This window comes from Humulus lupulus, chromosome 7 (assembly GCF_963169125.1).
Source record: "Humulus lupulus chromosome 7, drHumLupu1.1, whole genome shotgun sequence".
NCBI classification, from domain to species: Eukaryota; Viridiplantae; Streptophyta; class Magnoliopsida; order Rosales; family Cannabaceae; genus Humulus; species Humulus lupulus.
The window spans coordinates 7345494-7364157 of record NC_084799.1 but is presented as its reverse complement, the minus strand read 5'-3'; the positions used below and the strand labels follow the sequence as shown (position 1 = coordinate 7364157).

Here is an 18664-nt window from a genome sequence, read left to right as displayed (position 1 = left end):
ACTGGTTCATCTTCCTCCTCCACAACAGCTTCCACACGGCGCTTTCCTTTTTTTCTTGCTTGTGGCACATATAAAGAAGACTCAGGATAGTCATTCATCAAATTAATGGATAATGGTTGCTGCAGCGAATGATAGATATCAGTAACGAACTCTGGGACACCAGCCTTACAGCACAACATTGTGATGACTGATCCATGGGCTAAACCGCCAGTAGTGTGCCCTTTTTCAATGAAATTGATGTTAGCCTTAATCCAAATACCCGGATTAACACTCATCCCCTGCATCAATGCGTACATCAACAAGGCTCGATCTTTAGTCATATCAGATACATGACTAACAGGCATGAATCGAGCACACACAAAGAACGCCCAAAATCGTGCCTCCATGTTAAGCTGACATGAGGCTATACTTTTAGGGAGGCTGCCAGATAAATTCCAAGGAGCGCCTTCAAAGCACAGCTTATCAGCCACAGCCTCAAAATCTATAGAACCATTTAAGAACCGGGCATATTCCTCCTCCTCCTGCTTTATATTCGGGGCTTTGAACACCTTATTAATCGCTTCAGCTGTGAACGGCACACGTTTCCCTCGAACAAAGACTGTGTCATTGTGTTTATCTCGTAAGTTGGCATAAAACTCATACACCATCGACACATTAGCCTGAGCCAGCCTTGTTACAAAATCGCCCCATTTCCTATTCATGAGATTCACCCGAACCCGTTCAAAAATCGGATGAGCAAACGGTTCAGACTGAAATTCCACTTCCCTCTCGGAGATCAAAGGCTTCCTGACAAATTTCTCATACCGTTCCTGAGCCTTGAAATTGATAAATCGAGTCTCATCATACTCATGCTCAGAACTGTCTTCCGTAGGTTGAGACGCAGATGCTTGCCCCTTTCCCTTGTCCTTATTTCTACCTGCTCTACTCTTTGGTGCCATTATCTCTATTATCACCAACCCACAAGACAAAATTTTTACAGCACCTCCCCTATTAATGGACCCTCTTCCTCTTCACAAACAGTAACAATATTCAACCCTTCAAGCAAATCAACTAAAATCCCCAAACCCAAGCCACAGAAATGATTCACCCTCTTCAATCAATCAAAGCCAGCCTTTCTCAAATACCACAACAACACAAATCGGAAGAGAGAAGGGAAGAAAACCACTTACCAAACCATTGCAATAGATTCCCTTATGCTTTCTTGTGAACACCCCCTTCAGAATTTCCCCCTGATCTGATTTTTAAGGAATTTCCTGGGTCGAGCGCTATAGCGCTATAATCGTAGCGCTGTAGCGCTCTTATGCGAAATGGGATTTTGCCCTCTGGAACCAGCGCTATAACGCTAGTTTAACAGCGCTGTAGCGCTGTAAAACCCCCGAATTGCCTCTTCCTCTCTGAGAAGAGCGCTATAGCGCTCTAAGTGTAGCGCTGTAGCGCTATGGCACCTCCTTCGCCACATTGTTAATTATTTTTTTATTTTTTATTTTTTTATTTTATCTTATTTTTTTCACGATTTTCACGATTCTAATTACAGAAACAAATTAAAATAAGATTGTTCAACTAAAAAAAAAATTACATAAAAATTGAAAATAGAAAAAAATAAGCTTGAGATGCCTCTCAAGGGCGCTGTCGTTAACGTCATTTAGCCGGATGCTGGATTCCTCATCACTGAGGACGCAAGATAATTACCGACTTGGCTTGATCATAGGGACCTCCCAAGTATGGCTTAAGTCTCTGCCCATTTACTTTAAAGGTTCCACTCTTCTCGCTGCATACTTCTACTGCTCCATATGGAAATACTTTCACAATTGTATACGGCCCGGACCATCTAGATTTCAGTTTTCCTGGGAAGAGCTTTAATCTTGAATTAAATAATAACACCTGCTGCCCCGGTTGAAATTCCTTTTGTACAAGATTCTTATCATGCCATGCTTTAGTTCGTTCCTTGTAGATTTTCGCATTTTCATAGGCCTCATTCCGGAATTCCTCTAACTCATTCAACTGCAACATTCTCTTTTCTCCCGCGGCAGTCATGTCCATGTTTAGCTTCTGCACTGCCCAATATGCTCGGTGCTCTAACTCTACTGGTAAATGGCACGCCTTACCGAAAATCAATCTATATGGCGACATACCAATTGGAGTTTTGAAAGCTGTCCGATACGCCCATAATGCATCATCAAGTCTTTTGGACCAATCTTTCCTCGAGCTTTGCACTGTTTTCTCTAAAATACTCTTCACTTCCCTATTTGAGATTTCTGCTTGGCCATTGCTTTGAGGGTGATAGGGCAGAGCAGTTCGATGTCTTACACTGTATTTTGACAACAATGCATCAAATTGCTTATTGCAGAAATGGCTCCCTTCATCACTGACTATAGCTCTAGGAGTTCCAAACCGAGTAAAAATATATTTCTGAAGGAAATTGAGAACCGTTTTACCGTCATTAGCTGGTGTTGCCGCTGCTTCAACCCACTTAGATACATAATCGACAGCTAGCAATATATAAAGATTGTTGTATGATGACGGAAAAGGTCCCATGAAGTCAATTCCCCAGACATCGAAAAGTTCCACTTCCAAAATTCCAGTCAAAGGCATTTCATTCCTCCTTGTGATGTTACCAGTACGTTGGCAACGATCACATGCCTTGACAAAATTATGAGCATCTTTAAAAAGACTAGGCCAAAAGAACCCCGATTGAAGTACCTTGGCTGCTGTCCTATTTCCCCTAAAATGCCCTCCACATTGCAACGTGTGACAGTGAGACAATATGGATTGCATTTCCTCTTCAGGCACACAACGACGAATGATCTGATCAGCACAATGTTTGTAGAGAATCGGTTCTTCCCAATAATAGTGTTTTACTTCAGAATAAAACTTTTTAAGCTGTTGTCTAGACATCTCCGAAGGAACTATGTTAGCCGCCAAGAAATTCACATAATCAGCATACCACGGGACAATCACCTCTCCTCTAATAGCAAACAATTTCTCATCGGGGAAACTGTCATCTATCTGTACTTCTTTATCACTCGGTGTCTCTTCAACCTCCAACCTTGATAAATGATCTGCCACCGAATTCTCTGTTCCTTTTTTATCTCTGATCTCAATATCAAACTCTTGTAATAACAATATCCACCGTATCAATCGAGGCTTTGCATCCTTCTTTGTCATGAGGTACTTAATGGCTGAATGATCAGTGTACACTATTACCTTATTTCCAACGAGATAGGGTCTAAACTTATCAACTGCAAATACTATTGCAAGCAGCTCCTTTTCAGTGGTGGCATAGTTCAATTGAGCTTCATTCATTGTTCTGCTTGCATAATAAATTGTATAAAAGACCATATCAATTCTCTGACCCAAGACAGCCCCAACCGCATAGTCACTGGCATCACACATCAATTCGAATGGAAGGTCCCAATTTGGTGCAGCAATAATCGGTGCAGAAATCAACTTCTCCTTTAAAATTCTGAAAGCTTTCAAACAATCTTCATTAAAATCGAACTTTACTCCATTCATTAACAAGGTCGAAAGAGGCTTGGCAATTTTTGAAAAATCTTTGATAAATCTTCTGTAAAATCCAGCATGCCCAAGAAAACTTCGTACTCCTTTTACTGACACTAGTGGGGGAAGATTTTCTATTACTGAGATTTTGGCTCGATCCACCTCAATACCTTTACTAGATATTCTGTGCCCAAGTACTATTCCCTCCTTAACCATGAAGTGGCATTTTTCCCAGTTTAACACCAAATTTGCTTTTTCACACCGGTTTAATACATTTTTCAGATTACCCAAACACAGATCAAAGGAAGAGCCAAAGACCGAAAAATCATCCATGAAAATCTCAATGCTCCTTTCCACCATATCTGAAAATATAGCCGTCATGCACCGTTGGAATGTTGCTGGTGCATTACATAACCAGAATGGCATTCTCCTGAAAGCGAACGTGCCATAGGGACATGTAAATGTCGTTTTCTCTTGGTCCTCTGGCGCGATGGCAATTTGATGATAACCTGAGTAACCATCTAAAAAGCAATAATACTTATTTCCTGCCAACCTATCCAACATCTGGTCAACAAAAGGAAGTGGGAAGTGATCTTTTCGTGTAGCCTTATTTAACTTACGATAGTCGATGCATATGCGCCACCCGGTCACAGTTCGAGTTGAAATTAACTCGTTATTTTCATTCTTGACTACTGTTATTCCACCCTTCTTTGGCACCACCTGCACTGGACTCACCCAAGCACTATCAGAAATTGGGTAAATCACCCCGACATCCAACCATTTCAAAATCTGCTCAAGTACAACATCCTTCATAGCTGGATTGAGCCTCCTTTGAGCCTCTATAGATGGCTTGGTTTCTGCCTCCACTAAAATTCGATGCATTACTGTCGAAGGACTTATTCCTCTAATATCCGCCAATGTCCATCCAATGGCCATTTTATGATCTCGTAAAACCCTCAACAATTTCTCCAATTCAGTTTTTGAGAGATCAGCTGACACAATTACTGGCAAGGTCTCATTCTCCCCTAAGAACGCATAACACAAATGCTCAGGAAGGGCCTTTAATTCCAATTTCGGTGGCTGCTGAATGGAAGTTAATGGTCGCTCGGTGGCCTCTGCCAACTCTTCAAATTTCTTCGTATACGGGTGATAAGAGTTAATCCATTTTACATATTCTTTCATCTCTTCATCATCTTCATCTTCCTCCCCACCAGTCAACACTGCCTCTAAAGCATCACTACTGACCCTTCTTTTCAAAACTGCCTTATCTATCACATCCACACTGTAGCAACTGTCACTAGCCATCGGGTACGTCATTGCTTTGAAGACACTAAACACCACCTCGTCCCCCTCAACTCTGAGTTTCAGCTCTCCCTTTTGCACATCTATTAGAGCTTGTCCTGTTGCTAGGAACGGTCGCCCAAGAATAATTGGGACATTTGCATCCTCCTCCATGTCTAGCACAATAAAATCTGCAGGGAAAATGAATTTATCGACCTTCACTAGCACATCTTCAATAATCCCCCTCAGATGAGCCAGTGATCTATCGGCCAACTGTAGTGTAACAGTTGTTGGCTTTGCCTCACCCAAACCTAGTCTTTTGAATACCGATAGAGGCATGAGATTTATGCTGGCTCCTAAATCACATAGTGCATGTTTACACTCAAAGTTACCAATTGTGCATGGGATTGTGAAACTTCCAGGATCTCTCAACTTCTGTGGAAGCTTCCTCTGCAAAATAGCACTGCACTCTTCGGTCAATGCCACAGTTTCGTAATCCTCCATCTTTCTCTTCTTTGATAAAATATCTTTCATAAATTTAACGTAACTGGGCATCTGCTCTAATGCTTCTGCGAAGGGGATGTTGATATGCAGCCTCTTGAATACCTCTAAGAACTTTGCAAACTGCTTGTCAAGACGGTTCTTTTGGAGTCTCTGTGGATATGGAATTTTTCTGTGATGATCTATAGACACCGGAGGTACCACTTCTCTTGCTGGCGGAATCTCTTTAACCTTCTCTTCACAAGTCTTCTTGTCCTCTTCAGTGGGTGCCTGTTGATCTTGCTTCTGCTCGACGCTCTTTTCCACATTTGTTCCCTCCAACACTGTTCCACTCCTCAAAGTAATCGCCTGACACTGTTCGTTAGGATTCCCTTTTGGATTCACCTCAGTAGTGCTTGGCAAGTTCCCTTGAGCTCGGTTTGCCATAAGCGTAGCCAACTGTCCAATTTGCGTTTCCAAGCTCCGAATTGATGATCTCGTTTCAGTCATAAACTGAGTCAACACATCGGCCTGACCGTCTTGCTTTGCTGGCATCTGTTGCGGTGCAGGTCTTACTGGTTGCTGCTGATAAAACCCAGGAGGAGGTCGAGGATACTGCGGTTGATTCTGTTGAAACTGTTGCTGACTGCCCTGCCCAGTTGTCCACGAAAAGTTTGGGTGATTTCGCCACCCTGTAATTCATGGAATATGGGTTGTTGGAAGGTCTTGGGAAGTTCCCTATTGCTTGCACTTGCTCCATAGGCATATAGTTAAAATCCCTATTCGTGCATTGTTCAAATAAATGAGGCCCCCCACATAACTCACAAATTATCTGCATTTGCATCACTGGAGCCTGAGCATGAATGTTATTCTGCTGTAACTGTTTAGTTAAAGTTGCCACTTGAGCTGACAACATTGAAATGGCATCCAATTCATGCACTCCAGCCACCTTCTTATTGGTTTCTCTTTCTGATGGCCATTGATAGTTATTCATGGCCATTTCCTCCAACAGATCATAAGCTTGGTTGGCGCTTTTACTCATGAACGCTCCTCCAGACGCTGCATCTATGATTGTGCGAGTAGTACCACACAAACCATTGTAAAAAATATGGACTAGCATCCATTTTTCGATTCCATGATGGGGACATTTTCTCAACAGCTCCTTAAACCTCTCCCACGCATCATACAACGATTCACTATCTTTTTGGTGAAAATTTTTGATGTCACCTCTATACCTTGCAGACAGCGATGGTGGGAAAAATTTTGCTAAAAATTTTTGAGTCAGCTCCTCCCATGTTGTTATAGAATTGGCTTCCAGAGAAATAAGCCAACTCTTTGCTCGGTCCCTCAATGAAAACGGGAAAAGTCTCAACCTCACTGCATCGTTTGTCACTCCATTCATCTTGAATGTGGCGCAGAGCTCTAGGAAATTAGCCAGATGTAAGTTTGGGTCTTCCGTTGGCAATCCCCCAAACTGAACTGATGATTGTACCATTTGCAAAATAGCAGGCTTAATTTCAAAATTATTGGCCTCAACCGTTGGAGGTCTAATGCACGACTGTGCCCCCGTTACAGTAGGTAGCACATAGTCCCGCAAACTTCTTTGCAGTGGTTGCTGAACTGGTGCAACTCCTATTCCTCCAACATTACCCGCTGCAATCCCAGCATTTCTATTCTCATCGTTACCATGGGCGATGTTGTCAACCCCTCTGTTACCTCTGTTCTGAGCCATTTTTTCTACCCTTTTCTGTTTCCGATTTCTTCTGCAGGTTTTCTCAATTTCCGGATCAACAGGCACCCTTGACTCAGACCCCTGTCGTCGCATAAACTATATGAGTACCTGAAATCACAAAGTGCAACAGAAAACTAGAATGAGAATGGTAAGAAAGGTAACCAAATTAGAAAAAGAATTACTTTCTTGATATTAGTAAAAACAGTCCCCGGCAACGGCGCCAAAAACTTGTTGTGTAAAATCGATATGCAAGTGCACGTAATCGTAACAAGTAATAAAGAGTAAGTGAGATCGTTCCCACGAGGACTGTATACTAAGTACCCAAACTTAATTCCTATTTCTATTTGGCTAACAATAATTAAGTCACAAGAATCAACTAAAAATTGTAAAACAAAAATCTAAAATTAACTTCAATAACTGAAAACAAATATCGTTACGAAAATTCAATGGATTAAAAACTAGGGCAATTAATTTCATCAACCATCCTCTTTAATTCTCCTTAACATAAATCTTACTATTCAATTATTCTCTTGTGATAGCAGGTCAACAATAATAACTTATATTCGTACTAGGATATATAAGTCTCAATCTTATGCAAATTTTCTACATCTCTGTGATAAATAAACATAAGATAGGCATTAAGATTAACAACCCTAAAACTACACAGACCACACAGGCACTCTCGTCCTAATATGGAATCTATGTTTATTCAATTACAGCATATTCAATTCTCACTTTTCAGATTTCGAATCAAAATCATATATTTCATGTTGCTGGTGATCAATCATTCACAAGCATTAGAATCAAATTGAATAAATCACAAGATAAAATTGAAATCATAAAACTTGCATTAATTTAAAATAAAGGTTCAGGAGAATCCATTAAAACCCTAGACTAATAGTTTAGTTCATGATTAAATCCATAATAACCATAGGAGAAATTAAAAGCATCCAAAATACAGAAATTTAAAGTAGAAAAGAAGAAAAACTGTGATGAATTCTTCAAGTCCGCTCGCAATCCTCTATCATGTGCCTCAGCCGTCTCCTTAGGTCAATCCCCCCTCAGTCGCACACTATGCTTCTTTAAAAACCCCTCTCAATTCTCTCGTGGAAAAGACCCAATTGCCCATCTAGAAGTGATTAACTTGGTGAAAAATCGTAACCCAGCGCTGTAGCGCTGTCATTGTAGCGCTATAGCGCTATAGTCAGAAACTGAAATGGGGAAAATCTGGGCACCAGCGCTGTAGCGCTAAAGTCAGAAACCACCTCCTGAAAACTACGTCCAAGCGCTGTAGCGCTCATGTTGCAGCGCTGTAGCGCTGAAGTCAGAAACGAGCTTCTTCAAAGTTTCTTCCTAGCGCTATGGCGCTTCCTTAGTAGCGCTGTAGCGCTACTTACAGAACCATCAAAATTCACAATTATGTCCCAAATTTATTCCACTTTTGCTCCTTTTCATTATTTGTATCGCTTAACATTAATCACCCTGAAACAAGAACAAACGAGCATAATTCCGAAATAACATAGTCCTAACTAATGAAAAATAGCCTAAAAACTAAGACCATAAACGAGCCTAAAACTCGTTTATCAGAGTGACCAACAAGAAAGTCGCTAGGGCCTCGGTGCCCAAGCCATGCATATGATGATCAAAATGATCATGCAGAGCCCATAGCTCTGATCTGATGAGTGAATATCACTTGAGGTTCTGGTAAATCATACTGAGTGACTGACAACCAAGTCACTAGGGGCCCAGTGCCCATTCATGCAATGGCTCTACATGTCTAGCCCTTGGCTAGATAAATGCTTGTTTATATTCATCGAACTTGAGGTCGGTCCTGCATTAATGTTCTTTGAGTCATTCAATGCAGAGGGTCGATTAGATCCAATCGACAAAACTTGCACTACACACTAGGGTTGTCATGACTAGTGAGTTAGCACAATGTGACCAGTGCCCAGTACCACTGCCGAACCTGACTAATGAGTCACGGCTTCACAGCTGATACTAACACCTTTGCCAATTCTGACTAATGAGTCAGCCCTGTGTGACCAGTGCCCAGTACCACTGCCGAACTTGACTAATGAGTCACAACTTCACAGTTGATACTAGCACATATGCCAAATCTGACTAATTAGTCAGTGCCATGCACAAGTAAGCAATGCTATCAATGTGTATCATATGCCAATTATCCAAGAATAGGGCATTCAACATGCTTACTAAACAGTTGCTAGCATAATTATGATCATGCACAAACACAGAGACTCAAGCTCTGACCAATCTCATATTCATCATTCATGGCATGCCCTAATCACATGTTTCTCGTGCATCACATGCATCACACTTAATCATCCAGCGTGCCTCAATAATAATCATATGCAAATGGGCAAGATCGCCAAGCATTTGTTATGCTATCAATGTTTACATTTAAACATCCAACATGCATCAATCATAATCATGCATGTCACACATGGGGTGCAGTTTTCTTACCTTTGGTCCAAGCACAGGTTACCAACAAATGAGCCACAAGCACGATCCCGATTCCAAGCCTCTAGTGTTAACCTAGTCACAACCACAAATGGTGATCCAATGAGTTCAAGTTCTAAAACCAACCCTTGAACTAAAACTTAGCCTCCAAGACATCAATCCTCACTAATCCGATGATCCCGATGCCTAAAATCATGTTTCCGGGGTCAAAACGAGCAAACGAGGTGAAAACAGGGCAAGGGCTGCGGCCCTAACACCTTGGGCCGTGGCCCCCAGGGTTCTCTGAGGCTAGGGCCACGGCGCCCTCCATCAAGGGTCGCGGCGCCCAGCAAGGCCAATTTCCTGACACCTGCTTCTTCGAACTAGGGCCGCGGCGCTCAAGAACAGGGCCGCAGCCCAACTTCAGGGCAGCTATTTTTCCTTCGTTTTAACCTTTTAAAACCTCCTAAAAACATGTATAAACATTCCCAAATCATTAAATCAAAGTTCCCAAACTCCCCAATGGTCCAAAACCACCAAAACCCAAGGTTCAAACCAACCAAAAACTCAACAATTAACAAAGTCCGATTCTAAGTTTAGAAACTTTAAAAACTTCAAACTTCAAACTTGAATTATCTCTGATTGAGTTGTTTCCAACTAAATCCTCCGGCTAATAAGCTTCTAATTCTCCTTAGGATTGCTATGCCTCGATCCTCGCTTGATTCCGAGTCCTAGAACTCAAGTTATCTTCGAAAATACGATCGGGAACGAAAAGGGAACTTTAGGGAGAGAGAACGTACAGAACGTTTCTTTTCTTTCTTAAAAGGTTACTTCAAGCTTAATTAGCTTCCAATAAAACCTAATGCTCGGGATCCCGGAAACACCCCCGGGGACATTATAGTCAAAACTTCCAGAATTTCCCCCTGGTCTTACTAACTCCCAATTTATCACCAAATATTAATTCCCATTACCCAATAACCCGGTAATGCTCTAAATACCCCCTTGACTTACTCCAAGTCAAGCTTAAACCCCGTTGTGACTTTCCCACTAGCTTACCTCCTAGGATCGTCTTGTGTTGGGTAACCCTGGCATAACCAAATAATAATAAAGCACCACGCCCATTTCACATATATGCCAAAAATGCCCGAAATGGCCAAAATATGAAAATCACCCAATTAATCACAAATGGGTACACATGCATATTTAACACACCTAAACATGCATATTATCAGTAAATAGCATAATAAAGCAATTATGGCCCTCCCGGCCTCCTAATCAAGGTCCTAAACCTTATTAGGAAATTTGGGGCATTACACCAAAGCTGCGTACTCCCTTGCCCTATCAAGGCTATATATTAATAAAATGATATTTATCCATACTTTCCCCTGTGTGCTTCCTTGTTGCCTATGTGTTACTTGTTTGTTATCTTCGTTGGGCCATTGCGTGTCACTTGCCTTGTTGTGTGATTTATTTTGTGTGGACGTCTCTAGGAATGACTTACTTTGTGCTTGCTCATACTTCGTTATTGCTTGTTGCATGTCCGAGATGTGTATATGGTTAACCACTGAGTTTGTTTGCTTGCAGGTGTGTGTTGTAGGCAGACTTGGTAGCTTGAAGAGTTTGCAAATGTCGCACGTTCCGTCTACTTGGAGTACCCAAATAGTCGGCCCGTGACAGTTGGTATCAGAGCCAAGTTAGAAAGAGCTTGGCAAAACACACTAATGGTGAGCAACACTCAGAGGATCGAAGCACTTGAGAAGCGTGTGGGGGAATTAGATTGCCTGGACGAAAAGTCAGGGATCTTTCCTCTGCAAGTCATAACTCTGGATCGTCAGATGCAAACAATCGCATAGCTGCACTAGAGAAGGAAAATGATGTTCTCCTATCTAGAATAATCGCGTTGGAGCAAAGAAACACTCCAACAAGTACTTCTGTTTCCCATCGGTGGGAAGTGGGCATTGCGGCAGTGGAGCGCATGTTGAAGGAACAACAAGTTTCCTTAAATGACACTACGGAAGACTGCAGGGAGGCAGTTGGCGTGTTCAGAGAAGGAATGGCTGGGCTAACTTCCAAGGTAAACCTAACCATGCAAGCAGTTGGGAATGCCCCTGCAACAGGGCCGATAGGTATGGAATATGGCCGAGTTAAAGTGCCCGAGCCGAGGCCCTATAACGAGGCCAGAGACGCAAAGGACTTAGAAAATTTCCTCTTCGACATGGAACACTATTTTAGAGCCGTGTAGGCCGATTTGGAAGAAGGAAAGGTTGCCATGGCTACCATGTACTTGTCTGGGGATGCCAAGGTGTGGTGGAGGACCAAGTATGACGACATAGAGAATGGTAGGTGCACCATCACATCTTGGGTAGACCTGAAGAAAGAATTAAAGACGCAATTTCTGCCAGAAAATGTCGCTTACATGGCTTGACGCCAGTTGAGAAAGCTTAAGCAAGTTGGGACAGTCCGAGAATATGTGAAGAAGTTTTCGGGACTAATGCTCGACATAAAGGACATGTCCGAAGTAGATAGGCTCTTTTGCTTCCTCGAGGGATTGAAATCGTGGGCCAAGCAAGAACTTCAAAGACAGCGTGTGTCTAACCTAGTCATCGCTCAAGTTGTTGCTGAACACTTAACAGACTACACTCCGGAGAGAAGCCTGCCGAAAAAGGCTACCCCTCCAACCAGCTCAAGTAGCGCTGGGAGTAAAAAATCTGGGAAGTCATGGCAGGGCAAGAGTGGGGGAGAGAAGAGGACAGTAGAGTCCAGTTCTGCCAGCAGTACAGATGTTGCTACAGGGAGGAAGCCGCTAGCTTGTTGGCTCTGCAAAGGTCCACATAATTCAGCAGTTTGCCCTTACAGGGGCAAGTTGAATGCCCTCATTGGCCAAGAAGAACAGGGCGAAGGAGAAGAGGAGGATGAAGAGTACGCGCACATGGGACTTGTCCGCCTGTTGAATGCTCTCAAGAAACATGGCGAAATAGGGAAGAAGACCCTGGGGAAGGGGCTAATGTTCGTAGATGCCACCATCAATGACAAGCCCGCCAAAAGCGTGATGATCGACACAGGCGCCACCCATAACTTCATCTCAAAACTCGAAGCAAAGTGACTGGGACTAAACCTGGAGAAAGATGCAGGCCGTATGAAAGCAGTCAACTCCAAGGCCTTGGCCACAACTGGCGTGGCTAAAGTCGTAAAAGTTAAAATCGACACGTGGGAGGGATAGACTAACTTCATGGTGGTCCATATGGACGACTTCGATGTGGTTTTGGGGATGGACTTTCTAATCGAAAAAGGTGACATCCCAATTCCTGCCACTGGGAGTTTGCTGATAATGGGAGAGACTCCTTCAATGGTGCTCGCAAAGGTGAAACCACCCCTAGTGTGAAGCTTCTATCAGCTTTACAGTTCAAGAAGGGTGTAAAGAAACAGGAGCCCACTTATGTAGCAGTACCCACCATCTTCGAAGAATTAGTGGAAGAGATTGTTCCACTAGAAATTACGAGGGTCTTGAAGATGTATGGGGATGTGATGCCAGATAAACTCCCCAAAGCCTTGCCACCAAAGAGGGGGATTAATCACCAGATAGAGCTGGTGCCGGGGGCGAAACCTCCAACAAAAGTACCTTACAAAATGGCACCCCCTGAGCTAGAAGAGTTGAGGAAACAACTAAAAGAGTTATTGGAGGCAGGCTTCATCAAACCGTCGAAGGCGCCATTTGGTGCACCGGTGCTATTCCAGAAGAAGCACGATGGGAGCTTGAGACTATGCATCGATTATAGGGCTCTCAACAAAGTGACAGTTCGCAAAACCTACCCCATCCCTTCGATCGCTGATTTGTTCGACCAGCTAAGTGGAGCCAAATACTTCACAAAGTTGGACTTGAGATCGGGTTATTATCAGGTGAGGATTGCAGATGGGGATGAACCAAAGACAACGTGCGTTACTCGATATGGAGCATTTGAGTTTCGAGTAATGCTGTTTGGGTTGACAAATGCACCTGCAACTTTCTGCACACTGATGAACCAAGTATTCCACGAGTATCTAGATAAGTTTGTGGTAGTGTACTTGGATGATATCGTGGTTTATAGCACCACGATTGAAGAGCATCAAGGATACTTGGCTCAAGTGTTTCAGAAGTTGAGAATGAACCAGCTATATGTGAAGCGCGAAAAATGCTCGTTTGCACAGGAGAGCATCAAGTTCCTAGGCCACGTGGTGGAACGTGGCCGAATTCGTATGGATCTGGAGAAGGTGAGGGCAATCCAAGAATGGAAAGCCCCCACAAACGTGAAAGAACTCCGCTCTTTCTTGGGCCTAGCCAACTACTATAGACGATTTTTGGACGGCTACTCAAGAAGAGCAACACCCTTGACCGAGCTGGTGAAAAAGGGTGTGACTTGGGCGTGGACTGACAAGTGTGTTAAAGCGTTCAGAAGTTTGAAGAAAGCCATGATGAAGGGTCCTGTCCTTGCCTTGCCAAATGTTAGCAAGCCCTTCGAAGTACAGACAGATGCCTCAGATTATGCTTTGGGAGGGGTACTAGTACAAGATGACCACCAGGTAGCATATGAGAGTTGTAAGTTGTCTGAAGCTGAGAGGCGGTATACTACCCAGGAGAAAGAACTCCTCACAGTTATCCATTGCTTGCGAGTGTGGAGACATTACTTGCTAGGGTCAAAGTTTGTGGTGAAGACGGATAATGCAACGGTTAGTCATTTCCTTACTCAGCCAAAACTGACCCCCAAACAGGCTCACTGCCAGGAGTTCATGGCAGAATTCGACTTCCGTTTTGAGCACAGGGCAGGACGCTTGAACCAGGCAGCTGACACCTTGAGTTGCAAAGCTAAATTGGTAACTCTAAAGATCTTGGCTAGTTTGTCGGCTAGCGTGGTGAACACTCCACTCAAGGAGCGAATCAAAGAAAACCTGGAGAAAGATTCGGTTGTCAGAACCATCCTGAAGCTCGTAAAAGAAGGCAAGACTCGCCAGTTCTGGGTGGAGCATGATCTTCTGTGGGCCAAAGGGGGTCGCTTGTATGTTCTGAAAGCTGGAGATTTGCGGAGGACATTACTAAGCGAGTGTCATGACACCTTGTGGGCAGGCCATCCAGGGTGGCAAAGAACGCATGCCCTTTTGAAGCAGGGATACTACTGGACAAATGCGAGATGATGTGGTAGAGTACACCAAGACCTGTCTCATCTGTCAGCAAGACAAGGTCGATAGGAACAAGACACCTGGGTTGTCGGAGCCATTGCGAGTCCCAAGCCGACCATGGGAGAGTGTGTCGCTTGACTTTATAACCAGTATACCAAAGACAGGGGATTAAAGTGAGATCTTGGTGGTCGTGGACAGATTCTAGAAGTATGCAACATTCATCCCGGTGTCAAAGTACTATTCGGCAGAGGAGACAGCCCGACAATTCTTCAAGCATATTGTCAAATATTGGGAAGTGCCCCAGAACATTGTTAGTGACCGAGATGGAAGATTCACTGGGACCTTTTGGTCTGAACTATTCAGTCTCTTGGGGTCACAACTGAACATATCCTCAAGCTACCATCCACAGACAGATGGGCAAACAGAAAGATTCAACGGGATGTTGGAGGAGTACTTGCGCCACTTTGTCAATGCCAATCAGAAAAATTGGCCGCAACTACTCGATGTAGCTCAATTTTGCTTTAACTCTAAAAGAGTTCTTCATCGAATAAGAGCCCTTTTGAAGTTGTTAATGGGCAGCAGCCACTGTTGCCCCACACAGTGGACGAATACCACGGTCGGAACCCGCAAGCCTTTCACTTCACAAAAGACTGGAAGAAAACGACATAGATTGCCTGAGCTTATTTAGAAAAATCATCAAGAAGAATGAAGAAGTGGGCAGATCAAAAGTGCAGACCAATGGAGTTCAAAATAAGTGACTTAGTGTTAATCAAGCTGAGGCCCGAACAGTTGAGATTCCGAGGAGACAAAGACATCAGACTCGTTCGCAAGTACGAGGGTCCGGTCTCAATTATCTCAAAAGTTGGCCTAACTTCCTACAAAGTTGACCTACCAGCATGGATGAAGATACACCCGGTCCTTCATGTCAGCAACTTGAAGCAGTATCATGAAGATTCAGCAAATCCAGAGCGCAACCAGTCAACCAGAGGAGGAGTCATCATTCAGCCAAGGAGCAAGCGTCAACCTGAAGAAATCCTGGCGGAAAGAATGGTCACCACTGATCGTAAAAAGCATAAAGAGTATCTGGTAAAATGGAAGGGGGCTTGCAGATGACGAGATCAGCTGGGAGAGGGCAGAAGACTTGAAGAAGCTCACACAGAAGATTGAAGATCTACAAGCTACTTCGTCGAGGACGCCGAAAAATTGAGTAGGGGAGAGTGTGGCATGCTGCCCCTTTGGTACACCCACATGGGGCCATTTTGTAAGTGAGCATGCCTTTGTGCTTGATCATTAGTCAAGTCTTACACCAAGCAACCTAATGGGATAGGGTAGTGGCAGTTTTGTAATTAAGCATATGTCTCCCAGACAAAAATCATATATGTTACTGGGAAGACCTTATTTCCCTAGAAGGCTCCTTAGGGGGAGGTGACCTGGTGACTTAGGGAAGCACCATGGCCATCAGCAGAAAAGGACCAAAGCTGTGTACTCCCTTGCCCTATCAAGGCTATATATTAATAAAATGATATTTATCCATACTTGCCCATGTGTGTTTCCTTGTTGCCTATGTGTTACTTGTTTGTTATCTTCGTTGAGCCATTGTGTGCCAATTGCCTTGTTGTGTGCTTTGTGTTGTGTGGACGTCCCTAGGAATGACTTGCTTTGTGCTTGCTCATACTTCACTATTGCCCGTTGCATGCCTGAGATGTGTATGTGGCTAACCACTGAGTTTGTTTGCCTGCAGGTGTGTGTTGTAGGCTGACTTGCTAGCTTGAAGAGTCTGCAAGTGCTGCATGTTCCGTCTACTTGGAGTACCCAAATAGCCTACCCGTGACACCACGCGCCTCGTGCCAGCTGCGCGCCCAGCACTTGCAAGGCACCCCGCGCCTGCGCCTGTCGTATGCGCGTCGTGAGCCCCAACCAGCTGCTATCGTGCCTATGCCTAGCCACCATATGCAGCCGCCCCTAGGGTTTCTAAACCCTAGGGCTTGCATCCAAAAATTATCCATTTAAATTATGGGCTTAATTAATTTATCCCATAATTAAAATTATTTTATTTTGAATTAATTGTATAAGCCCAATTTCAAAACTGAGCCTAATAACTTATCGGGCATTAAAGCCTAAGTTAATTATTCTTAAAATTTGTTTAAGATAATTATTTTAATTCAAAATTAAATGGATAAGTGGCTTAATGGATCAAGGCTACTTGTGAAGGCCCAAAGTTAAAGATAGAGATCCATTTAGGTCTTATTTAGTTTCTTACATTATTTGTGTATATTTTTGCAAGTGTTGTAATTTTTCTAGAAATACCCAAGACACCCGGTCTGCATTTATTTATTTATTTATTTAATACTTTATCATGATTTTTTTGACATGCCATACATATAACCCACACAGTATTTAAAATTGTGCATGCTTCTCATATGAGTAGAAACATGCCTTAGGATTGTCCTATGTGGTTATATGCTGGACCATATAATAATAAAACAAATTTTTAACTAGTTCAAGAGTGGAAATAGATTTTAAAAGTTGTTTAATTTCTAGTATTTAATAAAACTGTTTTATTAAATTATAAATGATATTCTTAGTAATTATAGAAAAATAAAATTGAATTAATTAGGGCATAGTTCTGTAATTTTTGCTTAATTTGATTAGTAATTATTAGAATATCATTTGGTAAAAATAGATCACTTTATTTTTACAACCAATTAAAAAGCATAGGATGTTTTAAGAAAATACATATTCTAAAATAGTGAGTGGGAGAGGGAGTTATGACAATAAGTCTCATGGTTGACCACGATTTTGGCCAACGACGAGTAGACGTCAAAACTACAATGAACCTTCAAGAGAAAAATACGACACATATAATTTTATATTGGTTCAGCCCCAATTTATTGGTAATAGCCTAATCCACTTGGAGTTGTGATATATATCATACACTTAAGATCAGATGAACTTGAGCCAACCGAGTTTCTTAAGTATAAGTAGAAAAATACATATTTTCTCTCTCTAAACTCTCTTAGAAAATGCCCCAAGAATACCCCAAGTAACAGTCCCAAAGTCTCCAAACTAGAGAGTTTTTCTCAGTCTAAAAAGATCAGATCCCCCAAAATGATGCCATGAGCCATTTATTTATAGGCTCATGGATTGTACATCAAATATTTCCTTTGATTGGGTCATTTCTGTTACTCTCACAATATTTAATTAACAATAACATTTAAAATACAACAATATGCGACTTCTTTGGGATAAACTGACAGATTCCCGTGTAGGTACAACTAATTCTAGCCAAAGTCATTACTGGAACTTCGCTTGCATAACGATAATCTGTTTAGTCGGCCAACTTCACTCCTTGAAGAAAGACTGGTCGGCCAAAACACTTGACTGGTCAGCCAAAACAACTGACTAGTCGGCCATGCACTCCAACGGTCTAACATAACACATCTCTGGTCTAACATGGCACATCTCTGGTCTAGCATGACACTTCTCTGGTCTAACATGACACATCTCTGGTCTAACATGGCACATAGGGCTGGCAATTCGTGTAAACGTGTCAGATTCGTGTCGACACGATTATGAAACGACAACACGATTAGGTAAACACGAACACGACACGATTATTAAACGTGTCAAAAATACGAACACGAACACGACCCGATTATTAAACGGGTCAACACGACACGAACACAATAACACGATTATGACACGATTAATCATAACTATATTAAAAAAATCATAAAACCTATGAAAATTATTCGTGATATCGTGTCTGCCACGATTATGACACGACAAGATTATTAAATGGGTCAACACAATTATGACACGACAAGATTAAGGTAAACACAAACACGACATGATTATTAAACGTGTCAAAAACTCAAACTCAAACACGAACACGGCACGATTATTAAACGTGTCGTGCTCGTGTTTACCTTAATCGTGTCGTGTCGTGTCATGTCATCGTGTCGTGACCCAAATTGCCACCCCTAATGGCACATCTCTGGTCTAGCAAAACATTTGACTAGTCAGTCAAAAATCTTCACCGGTCGGACAGAAATTCTATCAGGT

At 42.6% G+C, this 18664-nt stretch overlaps 1 non-coding gene across 1 annotated transcript; it reads left to right on the top strand.

Annotated features, from left to right (window-relative positions):
* The first annotated feature begins 6389 nt into the window (after positions 1-6389).
* Positions 6390-6496, top strand: LOC133793174 (small nucleolar RNA R71). Its single transcript, XR_009874631.1, has one exon. It is a non-coding gene; the product is annotated as a small nucleolar RNA R71 (small nucleolar RNA).
* The last annotated feature ends 12168 nt before the right edge of the window (positions 6497-18664 follow it).